Here is a 13,854-nt window from a genome sequence, read left to right as displayed (position 1 = left end):
GTGGAAATAATTCCCATCCACAGGTTTGAAAGTCAACCTGAGAAGTTTGTGAGGAGCAGCAAGAACTGGCTACTGAGAGACAGAGTGAACTTGTAAAGGAGTAGGAGGGTGACACCCAAGAAAGGCAGGCATTTTTTGAAAGATTTTTCTCTCACTCTTTTCCACCCCTCACCCAAAACCCCCTCCTGCTTGCCAGGAAACATGGTTGGGGCAAGTGTTTTGCCACCTGGCTCATGCACGCACCAGTCAAGGAAACAATTCTGCAATTGAAAGAGGAAATCTCGGTCCCCGCTATTTCCAACCTCCATTGTTTGTTACTCAACTCATGCATTACACAGACCAGTTAGCAAGGCAGCAAGATTGCAACACTATGCATGTGCTTTCAAACATTTAATTTTAGCATTGCAAGAAGGATTCGTGGTATCAACAAAGCCCAGTTCTAAGGAAAGAGGAAACCTGTGATTCTGACACTTTATTTTGACCATAAAAGGAAGAAGATCGTTTAGATCTTCTAAATGACCTAATAGGTTTAGTCATTTGTAAATCTTACAGGAGTCCAGTGGACCCCTGCAGGGGTTTTCCCATTCCCAAGGGCCTGGGTTGCTTGGGAGTCTTGGGCAGGTCTGAAGTCCTTGAGCGACTGGAGGTTTGTGCCTATGATTAAGCTCCTGATCTTTGGACCTTTGCTTTGGGCAGCTTGGGATTCATGCATCACCCTTTACAAACCATCTCAGGCTGTTTTTTCCAGCAAGTGTCAAGACCTTGACATCGATCCTTCGACAGACCTTGGGTATGGGTGCCTTATATAAGTGCCTTATAAGTGTTTATAAGGCACTTGTCAACAGGTTTTCCAAAATATTGTCACCTTTCCCAAATACCAGGGGTGCCTTCAGCTGCACCTGTAAAAGGCACTTTAAAACACAGTCGAATTTAAGGAATTTGGGAAAAAAACGAGGCTCCTCGTGGAGCTCCTGCACAGCACTGGGGTGTGAGCTCATGGGGCAGAAGACCCCTTTGCCTTTTCCTGCAGCATGTCTCAGTCCTCTTCCAGTGGGGGGGTAAAAAGGCCTTCTGCACTGGAAAGAAAATTGGAACCAATATTCAGGAGCTCTTCTCTGCAGAGGCAGGCCCTGAGGCAGTGAGGACCTTGCCCAACACCTGATGAAGGTAGCTTATCTGCTGTTGACTGCAGTACTGCAGATAGCCTGACCCCGTATCACACAGGATTCCCCACCCCAAAGAAATACACAAATCTACCAAAATCACAGTGGCTTGGTGGTAAGTTCCCCACAAACACCAGGCAAACACCAAACAAGCCCCAAACCTCACCAGCTCCTCACCCCACTGCTGCCAGGGAAAAGGCAGGAGGTGCTGGGAAGAAGCTGAGACCCCTGATGCACCCCCAGGCAAGGGCTGAACCTGCACCCAGCATGCCCGGATTTCCTCCCCAAACGCTACAGGGAGGGCTGTCACTGGGACTCCCACAAGCCTGCCTTGGGACATGGGTGCACTGGCCACTTCCTAAAAGGCAGAAGCACCCCTGTTAGGTTTTGCTGGTTTTGGTTCTTTGGGGGTTTTTTTGGGGTTTTTTTGTTTTGGTTTGGTTTTTTTAATTCTTGCCGATACAACATGCTTTCAATTCCTCAAAAAGTGGGTCCTGCATGTGACCAGAGACACTGTCCCTTTTCCTTCCACTAACACATGTGTGTACAGCTGATGATGGGAGCCATGAAATCTTCTTCTCCTTCTTTTTAGCAGTCAGTGGGACTATAGCGTGTGCCTATTTCATTGAGAAATTTACCAAAGCCAAGCAGATTATAGAAGGGAACCTGGAGAAGGTAGAAAAGGGGTGTGCTTGAAAGAAAGAAAGAAATCTTTCATTTCCCCAGTACCTGGCTGTGCAAGACACTTAAGATCTTGATTTGACTGTGAGACAAAACCATCATGACGTAGCGCTGGCTGAGGGTCAGCGTTGGCCATGTTTGGTTTGTTATGTCAATGAAAAAAAAAGGGGGGGGAATGGAGAAGAAAGACCTCTCCTTGTTGCAGCTCTTCAAATATCTGATTTGGAGATCCTGGCTCACCTCTTCAAGGGTGGAGGAGCTAGGAGTGAGTCCAGGCAGCCAGCTGTGGGGCATGGACAGGCTCTGCACTTTGTCTGGGGGTAAAGCAGGTCTGTGGGTGCTTTCCTGAACCTCTGAGAGCTGAAGCAGTGCTGAGAGAAGGACGGTGCCCCACAGGCTCCTCCATCACTGTGCTGGTTCCTGATGGCAGCTTGGGAGCAGGGGGGGTGCATCCTTCGCTTGTCTGGACCCATCTGCTTGATTTTAATTTAATTAAATTAAGGAAAAGGAATCAGGGGGCAGTACTCTCACACTTATTGAGAGCTAAATTCAAGTATGCAGACCAGGGTAACTTATATTCCTGTATATCCCCGTTCCCCCCATGCATATCATGGATATGCAGAGGGGCAGAGGAGAGAGGCTTTCTCATCCGGTGAAATCCCAGACTATAAAATCCAGGCATGAAGTCCTTGCTGGTTGGTCCTCAGCCAGGGTGGCCGAGGGCAGGACAGAGGGACTCAGAGAGGCCCTGCAGCCTTTCATCCTTCAGCAGGTGCCCCCGACCCCCCAGCATGGTGGGCTCATGCCAGCATGCCCTGCTGCAGGGCTAAAGCACTGGGGCCATGCTGGGAAAAGCACTCCTGGGACGTGGCCAGGAATGTCAAGCTGATGGGCAGCTGCCGGAAAAGGGGTCGAGACAGCCAAGGAAAAAGGAGATGTCGGGGGTGCCGGGTCCCTTCCATCTGGGGGACCGAGCAGCCACAGAAGGGTGGCCCAGACTAACCCCTTGCCAAGGTCACCGGGGAGGCAGCGATGGAGGTGAAGCATGGGTGAGCAGGTGGCCACCCGTGGGTGCCCTGTAGCCCCCCCTTCTCCTCTCCTCCCCCCTCTTCCCGCGCTGGGCTGTTTTGCAGTCTCCAGCCAAGGCAGGAATGCCAGGAATGTGAAATCCCGGCACGCTGTCCCGTCGTCCTCCCCCCACCCCGGCCGCCCCCCACTTCTCCTGCCCGTCGCAAGAACAGGATATTCGCCCGAGCGACACACACTCACACACACACGTCTTGTTATCAGGAAAAAACACTCAGTCAGCGTCTGGAATGGGCTCTGATTAACCGTGTGGCCACCGAGGCTTCCTCGTGGGGCTGCAGCGAAAGCATCTACTGACCATGGGGCAAGTGGGCAGCAGTGGGTCGGATCCACCAGGGCCACCAGCAGGGAGAGGGCTGGAGGTGAGCACCCTGACATCACCCAGTGATCGCTCACCCGCTGCCCCCCTCCCGGGCAGAGCTGCAGGGTAGCAGGTCAAGCCTTTACAGAGGGGAGCGTCCAGCCCCACAGCAGGGGTCACCCCCTCTTTGATGCAGTGGAGCCAGGACCCTCAAGCCAAGTGGTGGCCCCAGCCCCATCTCCCCACATCAGCTGCCCTGAGTCCTGTCAACACGTCCCCGCTTCCAGCACGGACTCTGCAAAGACGTCCTGTCTCAGGTAAACAGGATCTCGCCGCGCTGCCGTGACCTTGTTTACCTCCCTGAAAGAATTTGGCTGGATTTTTTTTTTTTTTAAACTTTTTTTTTTTTTTTTTTTTTCTTCCTAAGGGCTGGTGAGTCACCCTAAAGAAATGCGTGCTGCTTTGCTGCCTTTCCACACTGACTCACCCCCGCTGCCCAAGCTCCTTGCCTCTCCCTCCTGCCCTTCGGCTCTGCGGGGAGGCGAGAAGCCCCCCGCTTGCTCAGTGATGCAACCTGGGCGCTGGTGTCGGTGGCCACGGAGGTCACCGTGGTGGCGGCGGGTGGCATCTCCGACACGGGAAGCGCAGACGAGCGCTTGGGCAGCCCCTGTGCCAAAACACAGGAAGAGCACTGAGAAATTACCCCGTGCATTGTCAACTCCAAACACACCAAATTAAAAAAAATAGGAAAAAAAAAAAAAAAAAAAAAGCAACAAAGCAAAAAACAACCCCCCCCCCACAAAAAAATATTAAAAAAATCCAAACAATTGGCCTGGCTAGAACAATTGCCCAGAAGAAAAGACAAAAAAAAAAAAAAAAAAAAAAAAAAAAAGAGGCCAATGGACCTGGCCTGATGCCAGGACTCTTGTTTTCCTTTCTCAACACAATGCATGTTAAATAATACTTCCTTCTCACAACAGGGCCCTCCTGAGCAGTTTTTTGTTTTTCTCCCCCACTTGAAGGGGGTCAGTCAGCATGGATGGCTCCCACCACAGCAGCAGCAGCATTTTGGGGTTGCTTCTCATCCCCACCACTGTGGCTCACCTGTTCCCAGCACCGCAGAGGAATGAGAGCCCTGTGGTTGGGTTGCCCGTCACCCTCCCCTGCTTTCCTGTGGGGAATGGGGTCTGCTGGGGTCTCAGCACTTCTCCCCACATTTCCCACACACCAGTGTGGTCCAGGTTATCTGGTTTGCAGGATAATAGGTCTGCAAGGTAAGGTAGGTAGCCATCCCAAGCTACCCCTATGTAGCCACACCCAACATATGAAGGCATCCATACAAGTTAATCATGGTGGGTTTACCATATACATCAATTTATTACCAGATTAAATAAAATAGAAAACCAAAACAATACACATCACAGGTAGGATGAATTGTTTCATGACGTTTCTGTCCAGGCTTCCAGGCTGGGACCAGGGGAACCTCTGCTATTTGCACCTTGGCTTTTCATTTCTCACTTGGCTCGCTCTTGGTTTTCTTTTCTTTGGGATTTCTCTTACTAATGACAGTGTCACTGGCACCCAACTGACTGTATTTAAATGTCTGTGTGGTGGAATAATCCAAGTAAAACTCATTTTGTTTATTCTAACTTCTTCCCCAAGAAATTTAACGTCTGAGACACCACGCCTCCCGTTTTTTGGCAGTGTCAATCAACAGCCTTCAAGGGGCTGATCAGATCCATCTCTCTTCATCTGAGCATTACTGGGATTTCTGATGGAAATAGCAGGTGGAAGAAAGGAGTTGCCTTTTTTAAAATCCAAATGGGGTCTGTGTGCCCAAAATGGGATTACTTCAGCTCTGTACATGTGTGCCCAGATTTCTGTGTTCTTATATGAGGACACCAGCTGCTGGACAGGATGGACCAAGTCGTTCTTGGGTGCTCACGGACACGGCACATCTCTGTTACCGACAAGGCTCAGTGCTCAGTCAGTAGCCTGCACAACTGGTCAGCCTTGTCCTGGCACCAGAAAAGAGGGACAGGCTCAGCAGAGGAGGAGAGGGTGGAGGTGTAAGCAGACATTTGACGTACATGTCCACTGACGCCCTAAGTTGAGCAAATTCATTTGTTCTAAGGATTGACTTCACGCACTGACTTTCCTGAGGCAATGCAAAAAATCCATATCCAAGGTCCCACCTGTTTGCATTGCCTGGCCTTGAATGTCAGGTCCTGCCTCTGGGTGACATAATAATAAATGCCTTGCGAAGGTGGCACCTTCTTGGCGCTGTTTTGGACTGTTCTTCTCCCACCCAGAAGCTCAACCTGTCCCCTGCTATAAGATGCATATGGTCAGTCAGTCACATCAGCAGTCAGAGAAAACTCATGGTCAGTGAAGGATGGTTTCTGAGCTAACACTACCCATGTCAAAGAGCTTTTGGAGATGGATTAGTGGGAAGTCGTTAAGAAGGAAATTGGGGATACTGCATGCAGCCCTGCAAAAGTATGCATGTTGGCACTTCTCTTGTGCTTTCTGTGCCCTCTGTGCATACCCAAACCCATCCATGTGTGGTCATAACTCTGGCTGGTCAGTCATCTGGGCAGAAAATTCACCTTCTTGACCAGTGCAGGGATTTGCCTTGCAGAAGACATCTAAATGTTGGCTCTGAAGTCTCAGCCATCTGTCTTAGCTCTCTTGGGACTCAGCAGAGCCAGATGGGCACATCCAGCATGCAACTCAGCTCCCTGGCTTTCTTAGTTTTCTTAAGTTTCTTAAGTTTTCTTAAGGTTGGGATGAACCACAATGTGGCGGTGCTCAGCGCTCTCCTTTGTCTAGAGAAGGAGAGAAGGGCTGCTGGTGTTTGACTGCTTCATTTTCAGTCAGCTCAATTTAAGGTGCTTAATTTTTAGCTGGCAAACATTAAGCACAGTGAATCCCACCTCAGGAGAACAATGTGCCAGTGTATGACAAGCAGCAGCAAGTCCAGGAGTGCAGCTCCCATCTTGATTTATTTAACAACTACAGTTAGTGCTAAAATTTGATCATGGGAACCACTGCCTCAGCAAAATCCAGCTTGCTCAACATGCAGAGTATGCCTCATCCTCCAACAGCATTGTCAAAGAATATGTCCCTCAGGGACTTTGAAACATGTAGAAAAGAGCTGCTGGGGCTAGCAACTTGCTTTTGTGCATGGGGTTTTCCCTGGATCTGGCACAGCACTTGGTTTTATCAGCTTCCAAACCTTTGGCGATTCACCAGCTCCTGATAACACAAGTAAAGACCTGGAATAGCCAAACCCAAACATTTAGCACACTTTACTATGTGTCCTCACAGCTGGCGGGAGCAATGAGGTTGACCATGTTTGCCACTATGACCAGGTCAGCTCCCTTGAACAGGTCTCTGTGGTGGAGGGAAGAACTGCTGAAAGATCTCACTCCCACCAGTGAGAACTTGGAAGCTTTTAAGCAGCAAAATGTTTGTTACTTGGCATCCTCTGCTATGGGAACAGGTGCTGGAGGTTGTTTGGCTAGCTGATTAAACAAATCCCAGTGTTCCTGCCAGACCAGGTGAAGCCAAGCCTTTTCAGCTGTCTCAGACCTACCAGCTCATCAAACACGATTCAGCAACTCAGTTACTTCTGAACGTTCAGCTTCGAGGCACAGAGAGTCCTCCTTGCTGTAGCCCTAATGACAACCACGAGTTCAGCTTTGAAATGGCTCTTGGAAATGCCATGGCTAGGCATGTGGGAAGACAAATAGGATAAAAAAAGGGGAATATTCACATCAGGTTGTCTCAATATTGCTGCGAACACGCTCTTCAAACCATTCTAATCATCTTCAGGGCTCAAATTTGGAGGTCTATGTAGATCAGTGGTGGGCTTGGCTGGTAGTGGGACATCTCATGTGAGCCTCTTGAAAGCTGTGTGAATGTCATGCCAGTTCATCAGACTGAGGTATTTTCAGGGTGACTTCCCATAGCAACCTTTCACAAGGAACAGGTGCTATTTTGCCCAGGAAAGTCCATCTCAATTTTCTCCCCCACTTGTACCATATTTGTGTCTGCTCTGCTAACTACAGTGGCAAAGTCCAGAAAGATCCCATGTTGATTATGGGGGCAGGTAGTCATCTGGGATGCAAGATGGAAAACCTCCAAATTGATCTGTATCACAGAAAGTGGGAAGCAATAGTGGTAACATCAGCCATGGCTGAGTGATGGGAAGTCATGTGAACATTTTTTAAAGGAGACGTAAGACACTGCCCCATTTATTTGATATCTCCCAGCTCTCTCCATTCAGGTGTAAACCTCCTGCAGATGATGCCAACACTGTGTTGAATGAAAGATTGATAGTTCAAAGATCCACCAATGTATGGCCCATCACTACTCTCATCTTCTGTGAACAGAGGTGTTACTGGAGACACCTTCTTATGTTCCTTGTGCTATGTGTGGCCTTACTTAGCTTTTTCATTACTGTTTCTTTTGTACATTCCCCTTTAACAAAATACCCACTCCCAAAACCACTGGCAGTGCCCATGCAGAGATACTTTGGGATGAGGTGCATCCATAGCAACAGCTTTACTGTGACACCTAAAATGCTGATTGTCTACTTTCCCTCGTGTTTAAATTAGTTATGCATTTATCCTAGAAAATAGTTCTATTGATTGGCAACTTCTTTTGTATGAACTTCTAGGTATTACGATGACTGGTGACTCTACAGAGTCCTACATCTTTAACAGGGAGGGGTTCAGTTACCCATTTGACCAAATTTTACAAGAACTGTATCATCTTTCAGTTGTTTTTTGCGAGTAGATGGTGCTGTATCCATCAGTCAGGCTGAACCAACATATTTCCTCAGCAACAAATCTAACTACACTGCAGTTTCAGTCTTGTCCTAAGAGGACTTTCTGAAGTGCAGTCTAAGGCTGTATAATTTCAGATGGGAAGCGTAACTGCCTACGGAGAAAAACGGGAACATACGCTCCATTTTTAAGCCCATTACAGAAAAGAATTACTTAGAAAGTCACGCGGATGCAAAGCTAATGTCATCCTTTAGATAGTAACTGCTGCATCCAGTACTGCTCAGCAATGTACAGAAATAGAAGTAGACTGAAATCTACCCAGACAAAAGCTAACTTTTTTTTTCTTATGTCATTCAGGCTCCTGAGCTGTGAACATCCCGTTGGCCTGACCGTGTCCCAGCGCTCCCTCCTCATCCCTGTTCCCCCAGACACCTGCAGTTTTCTTTGAAGTGGGGACATGGCAAGAGTCTCCCAGAGACATGTCAGGACGCAGAGGGAAAAGCAGAGAGATGGATTCTATCTGTCAGCTCATGATGGAATACAGTGACACCCCCCTCCCCAGCCCCAAAAGAAAGCCTAACATTTTCTAGTTAAAAAAAGTGTTTGGCTCCATCCCTAGACCAGCTGCTTCCTACATAAATAAAAGGTATGCAGAGTGCACAGAAAAGAATATTTTACATTCCTAATCAATTAGATAAGGGGAAAAAAACAGTCCATTTTCCTGTTCAAAATACAATTATCGTGCTTACTTCAGATTTCAAGGGCATTTATCTTCCAGCTTCAGACAGAGGGGCACTCAGGCTGCAGGTTACTGACCTGGGTCTGGAGAATGACTAAATTGCCATCTGGGATGGCAGGGCCTGGGCCCAGCTCTCTTGGGGTGCTGGGGCAGGAATAGCTGTGGCAGTAGCCAGACAAGTCAGGTGTGCCCTGGTAGAGTCAGGCTTTTGCAAGGACTTTTTGCAGGACTGTCAGGAATAACTGACAGTACTGGGGGAACGAGTTAAAACACCTTAAACCAAATTGTTCCAGGGAAGCACTCCCTGATCCTGCCCGTGAGCTCCTTGGCTTTGAAAACTTGTATAAACATTTACCCAGAGAAATGCCAAGGAAAGCAAGGTGAGGAAGAAGGTGGACTGTAGGAGAACTCAGGCGCCTTCCCTACCCCAGTTCAGCTCAGGACATTTTGGTGGAAGAGGCACACCTTGAAATGCGTTGGGTATCTTCTGCTCAGCAGCACAGGAGGCTCCAGGCCCCAGGGCAGGTGTTGGGCATCACTGCTGCCTCCTCAGCAGAGGCCAAGAGGCAAAGGATCAGGTAGGATGGTGCCCTCTCCCTGAAGTGCTCATGTCTCTGGATCACCAGCAGCTTTTAAGGCCATTGGAGAATGGATGAGGTTTTTGAGAGGGTCATCCCTCCAGTCCCTCAGTTCAGGACAAAGCAGCAGCCCCACGGCGCTGCCCTTTGGACTCCCTCGGTGCAGCCAGGGCGGGCAGGTGGACTCCTTTGTGCAGGTGGACTCCTTTGTGCAGGTTTCACCCCAAGATGCTACAGGGCCCCCTGTGCAGTTCCTGGAGCATTCATCCCCGGACGACTGTATCGGAAGTCTTGATTGTTGCTGCTTTGCTTTTGCAACGCCACTTCTGTGTTCTTCCAGGATTTGTGAGGACAGTGTTTTCCCAGGAAAAAAAAAAAACACGCAAACAGGGTAACGAAGCACCTGAGCCTGCAGACCCCAGCTCAGGCCCAGAGGAGCCCCCTGGAGACCGCGCTCTCCGATGAAATCCTGGGCCTGTAGTGCCACCTAATGAGCAGGAGGGGTTCGGAGTCCGCAGGCATGCTCTTGCGTGCAGGGAAATCAGGCAAAGTGTTCCTCAGGGCTCTTCATTCCTCTCTAATGCCTCTCATCCCTCTCCCAGTGCTTCCATAATTACTTTTTTTTTTTTTTTTTTTTTTTTTTTTTTTTTACATCCTTACAACCCAGCAGTTAGGCAGCAGATGAAACTAATCCTGTTCTGTGGACAAGTCATGGAGTAGCTTTTTGCCAAACCCAAATACACAAGGAGAGTCAACAGCAGCTGAGTAACTCCTTTCTCTGCATGGCTCCTGGAAATGCTGTTTCCAAGGGCCAGGGCAGAGTGCTGACACAGTGCAGTGTTGCAACCTGTACCCTCCTGGGACTCAATGGCTCGTTCCCCTTGGACGAGCAGGACTATCCTGAGTGACAAGCCATGAATTTGAAGTTTTTAGAAGGCAGAAGTTGAGCTCCATTTGATTGGTTTGGAAAATGGTGCAGCATGAGGATCAAGAATGGCCCTAAAGAACACAAAGGACACTCTCTCAGGAAGAAACCAGCTGGTACTTGCTTTTTATGTGGAAAATCATCAAAGAGGAGGACAATGAATGCTCCACACAAAGTAGGAGCTTTGTGCTGGTCACAAGTGTCTTCTCAGACAAAACAGCAAGACACTGAGGTTCCCCCCAGGATGGCATTCAGGTTTCAGGCCTCTGATGATATAAGAGGGCATTCAAAGGGCAAACCACCAGCAAGGGCTGGGAGCTTCCTAGAAGCAGCAGACAGAAAATGTGTGAGAGCTCAGTTCCTCCCTGAAGCTCAGGAATTAGGGCTGCTCATTCCTCCTCCTCCTCTGCTGACCTTCTCTGTCACAATCTCAGGTCAGGCTACAGCAGAGCAGAGGCCTCTTGTAAAGGTGCTGTTGCAGAGCATGACATGAGTGTCAATGGCAGCTGTGTGGCCAGAGCCTTCTCCCAGAGAGCGTGACATTTGAGGTAAGTTTTTCTCAGCCTGGAGGGACTGTAATGATCACTTTCCACCAGACTAGTCTGTCCTCCCTCACTTGGCACGGCATGGCAGGCCGTGCTTTCAGATGGTACCTCTGTAATACAGATGAAGAGCTCCTCCTAGCTTCTGCATCCACAAGATGTAACCCAGACACACCCTGCCATGAAGGTTGGTTGCCTGCTTAGAATCATAGAATGGTTTGGGTTGGAAAGGACCTTACAAATCACCCAGTTCCAAGCCCTCTTCATGGGCAGGGACACCTCCCACCAGACCAGGTTGCTCCAAGCCCCAACCAACCTGGCCTTGAACACTTACAAGGAAGGAGCAGCCGCAACTTCCCTGGGCAACCTGTACCAGTGTTTCACCACTCTCACAGTAAGTAATTTCTTCCTAATGTCTAACCTAAATCTCCCCTCTTCTAGTTTAAAGCTATTAGCCCTTGTCCTGTCACTACACACCCTTGTAAATAGTCCCTCCCCAGCTTCCCCGTAGGCCCCATTCAGGCCCTGGAAGGCCTCTTTAAGGTATCCCCTCTTCTCCAGGCTGATCAACCCTGGCTCTCAGCCTGGCACCAAATCAGGAGATCTGAACACAAATGCCAGTCACATAATGGGCTACAAACTTGGTGAACTCTCATCTAAGTATGAAAGAGACTCTGCCCCCTTACCTGGTTTATAAGTCTTTAAAATTTTTCAGAGTGTTTCAGGCATGAAGAGACTGAGCACTGGAACTCTGGCCTCTTCACAGTGGAAGGGACATGGGACGTGAACTGTCACACATTCTATTAGTCCTTTGTGAGAAGAAACATTTTAAGGGCTGGATGCCCTACAGACAGTAGGTGCCATGAGAAGATGGGAGCGGGAATCTTTGGAAGTTTTAAGCAAAGAACAGCTGAAGAAGTCTGTAAAGAGCACGTAGGAGCCAAAGCTTTTCAAAGACATATCATATGTCTGCAGATGGGCAGGTTTTCACTAAAACAACAAAACTCAAATTAAGTGAAACAACAAAACTCAATTGCATTGAAACCACAAAAATATTTTGTTAAAAAAACAAACCACAAAAGCAATTTATTTTCCCTTTCCCACCCACTCTTCAAGCCTAGGTTTCAGAGCACTGAAAATCTCAATACAGCCTCCCATAAAGGAATTTATCCGAACTGTGTACTTTGTGTACCGAACCAGCATACTTCACTACTGCTGTGACACAGAAGTACTAGGCAAAGTGGCCCAGAGGGAGGGAAGACCATTCTCTAGCTAAGTGTTTGTCTTGGAAAGTGGAGAATGGGCGTTTCAAGCACCTTCACTAGCACTAGTTTAAGAATTTCTCATGAGCTGGGCACTGGCTAACAAGTATACGTAGTCAGAGACTGGGATGGGGACACAGATCTCTTCTCACCCAGGAAAATAATCTGGAAGTTGAGATGAGTCACACAGCTACTTGTTCTCCAGCCCAGGGAACTCTGAATTTGCACCAAGCAAGACAACTTTAGTGGGTGAGTGTGTGCTCCCCTTGCTCCTCACACAGGTAAATAATGATCTGGTGTTTGGGGCAGTCTCCCAGAATGTGGGTTTCTTCATGGCTCTGAAGAGAGAAGAGGGACTGGACCTTGATCACCAGCACTGCTGGGTGTGTGCTATAACTGTTGAGCTGTTGTTTAACAGGTAAGCAAACAACAAGCCCTCTTCCAGCGGTGTTTTCAAAGAAGAACAGTAGCTGCTACACTCTGCACTGATCTTCTGTCTGGGGATTCCCAGTCACACCTGGGTGTGAAAAAAAATGCAGAGCAAAACTGAGATAGTCACCAAGTTGAGGTGACACTAAGAGGCAAGTGCCAGCTCTGTAAAGGATCACAGTCAGAGATTCCAGGCTTACCATCCCATTTAGATGGTGCTCCAGATACCTCAGATCTGTGCTCCAAGTATGGCCACAATGAAAAAGAAATGCTGGGTGGTATGGTCTAGAGAGGATGAAAGGCTGAAGAAGACAGCTGACACGTATGCTTTGTAAGGTATATAGAGAAAGCCCATGCTGGGCAAGAAGGGGTTAAGGGTGGAAGTGGAGTGACAGAGAACCCACAGGTGGTATTTTCCTTCATGACAGATACCAACCAGAGCTCTCAGAGGAACCAAGGCTTCAGGCAGATGATCTTCCTCCTATCCCCTAGGACTGGATGCTTTGGTCAAGGCAAAAGGACTTTCATGTTTGTTTTCCTTGTGTGTCTTGTAGCACTACTTTGCACTAGGGCTGTGGCTCGCTGGCCACCCATCCACTGCTGGGAAATATCTATGCTGGGAGCAGATCAGAGCCAGGTGAGGAGCACCCAGCAAAAGTGCAGCTTTACGTTGTTCCCTGGCTGCTGTCGCAAGGGCTCCGGGGAAACCAAGGAGCTGCCAGCTGGCATCGGGGGTGAGCTGCATTCTTTCCGTGGGTTTTAAGAAACTCACATTAAAAGTATTAATTGATATGGGCATACCAACAGGGTAGTTTTTTTCTGTTGCCCTTGGGCTTAACTGCACAGACATGCCGTGCATCCTGCCCGTGCCTTGACATGCTTGCAGCCAGCTCAGGGATCTGAGGGGGCTGCTCTCCTGGGCCGGGGCAGCGCCGGCTCTGCCTGTTTGCTGTCCTTTCTTTCTGTGACCTGTCCTGAGCCCGCCTGCAGAAACCACGATCTGCCTGTAAAATGGACCTGCGCTTGCAGAGTAGCATGATGGGTGCCATCTACTGATAATTAAACATACAGCACCGCGGAGGGAAGAGCTGTCGGCTCAGGCACCGAGTCGGTGACATGTCGCCAAAGGCACCGGCAGCGCGACACTTGGTGGCTGCTGTGACATTAGGGCTGCTGGTGGGCTGCCAAGGCTTCCTGCTGCTGCTGCTGCTGCTGCTGCTGCTGCTGCTGCTGCTGCTGCTGCTGCTGCTGCTGCTGCTGCTGCTGCAAGGGCTTTTCTCGAAGCTTCATCAAGTAGCATCTCTTCAAGGATGTGCTGGCTTGTTTTTGAAGCCGTGCTGATCTTTGCTGCAGTC

General features: G+C 49.0%; 1 long non-coding RNA gene across 1 annotated transcript; it reads right to left on the bottom strand.

The window, feature by feature from the left end:
* Window positions 1–387: 387 nt before the first annotated feature.
* On the bottom strand, window positions 388–3,902 carry LOC139797366 (uncharacterized). The gene is made up of 3 exons (XR_011726452.1): window positions 3,719–3,902; window positions 2,085–2,317; window positions 388–1,076 (listed from the first exon to the last, which is right to left on the bottom strand). It is a non-coding gene; the product is annotated as an uncharacterized lncRNA (long non-coding RNA).
* Between the last annotated feature and the right edge of the window lie 9,952 nt (window positions 3,903–13,854).

Source organism: Heliangelus exortis, chromosome 1 (assembly GCF_036169615.1).
Source record: "Heliangelus exortis chromosome 1, bHelExo1.hap1, whole genome shotgun sequence".
NCBI lineage: Eukaryota > Metazoa > Chordata > Aves > Apodiformes > Trochilidae > Heliangelus > Heliangelus exortis.
This window is presented reverse-complemented; position numbering and strand designations above follow the sequence as displayed.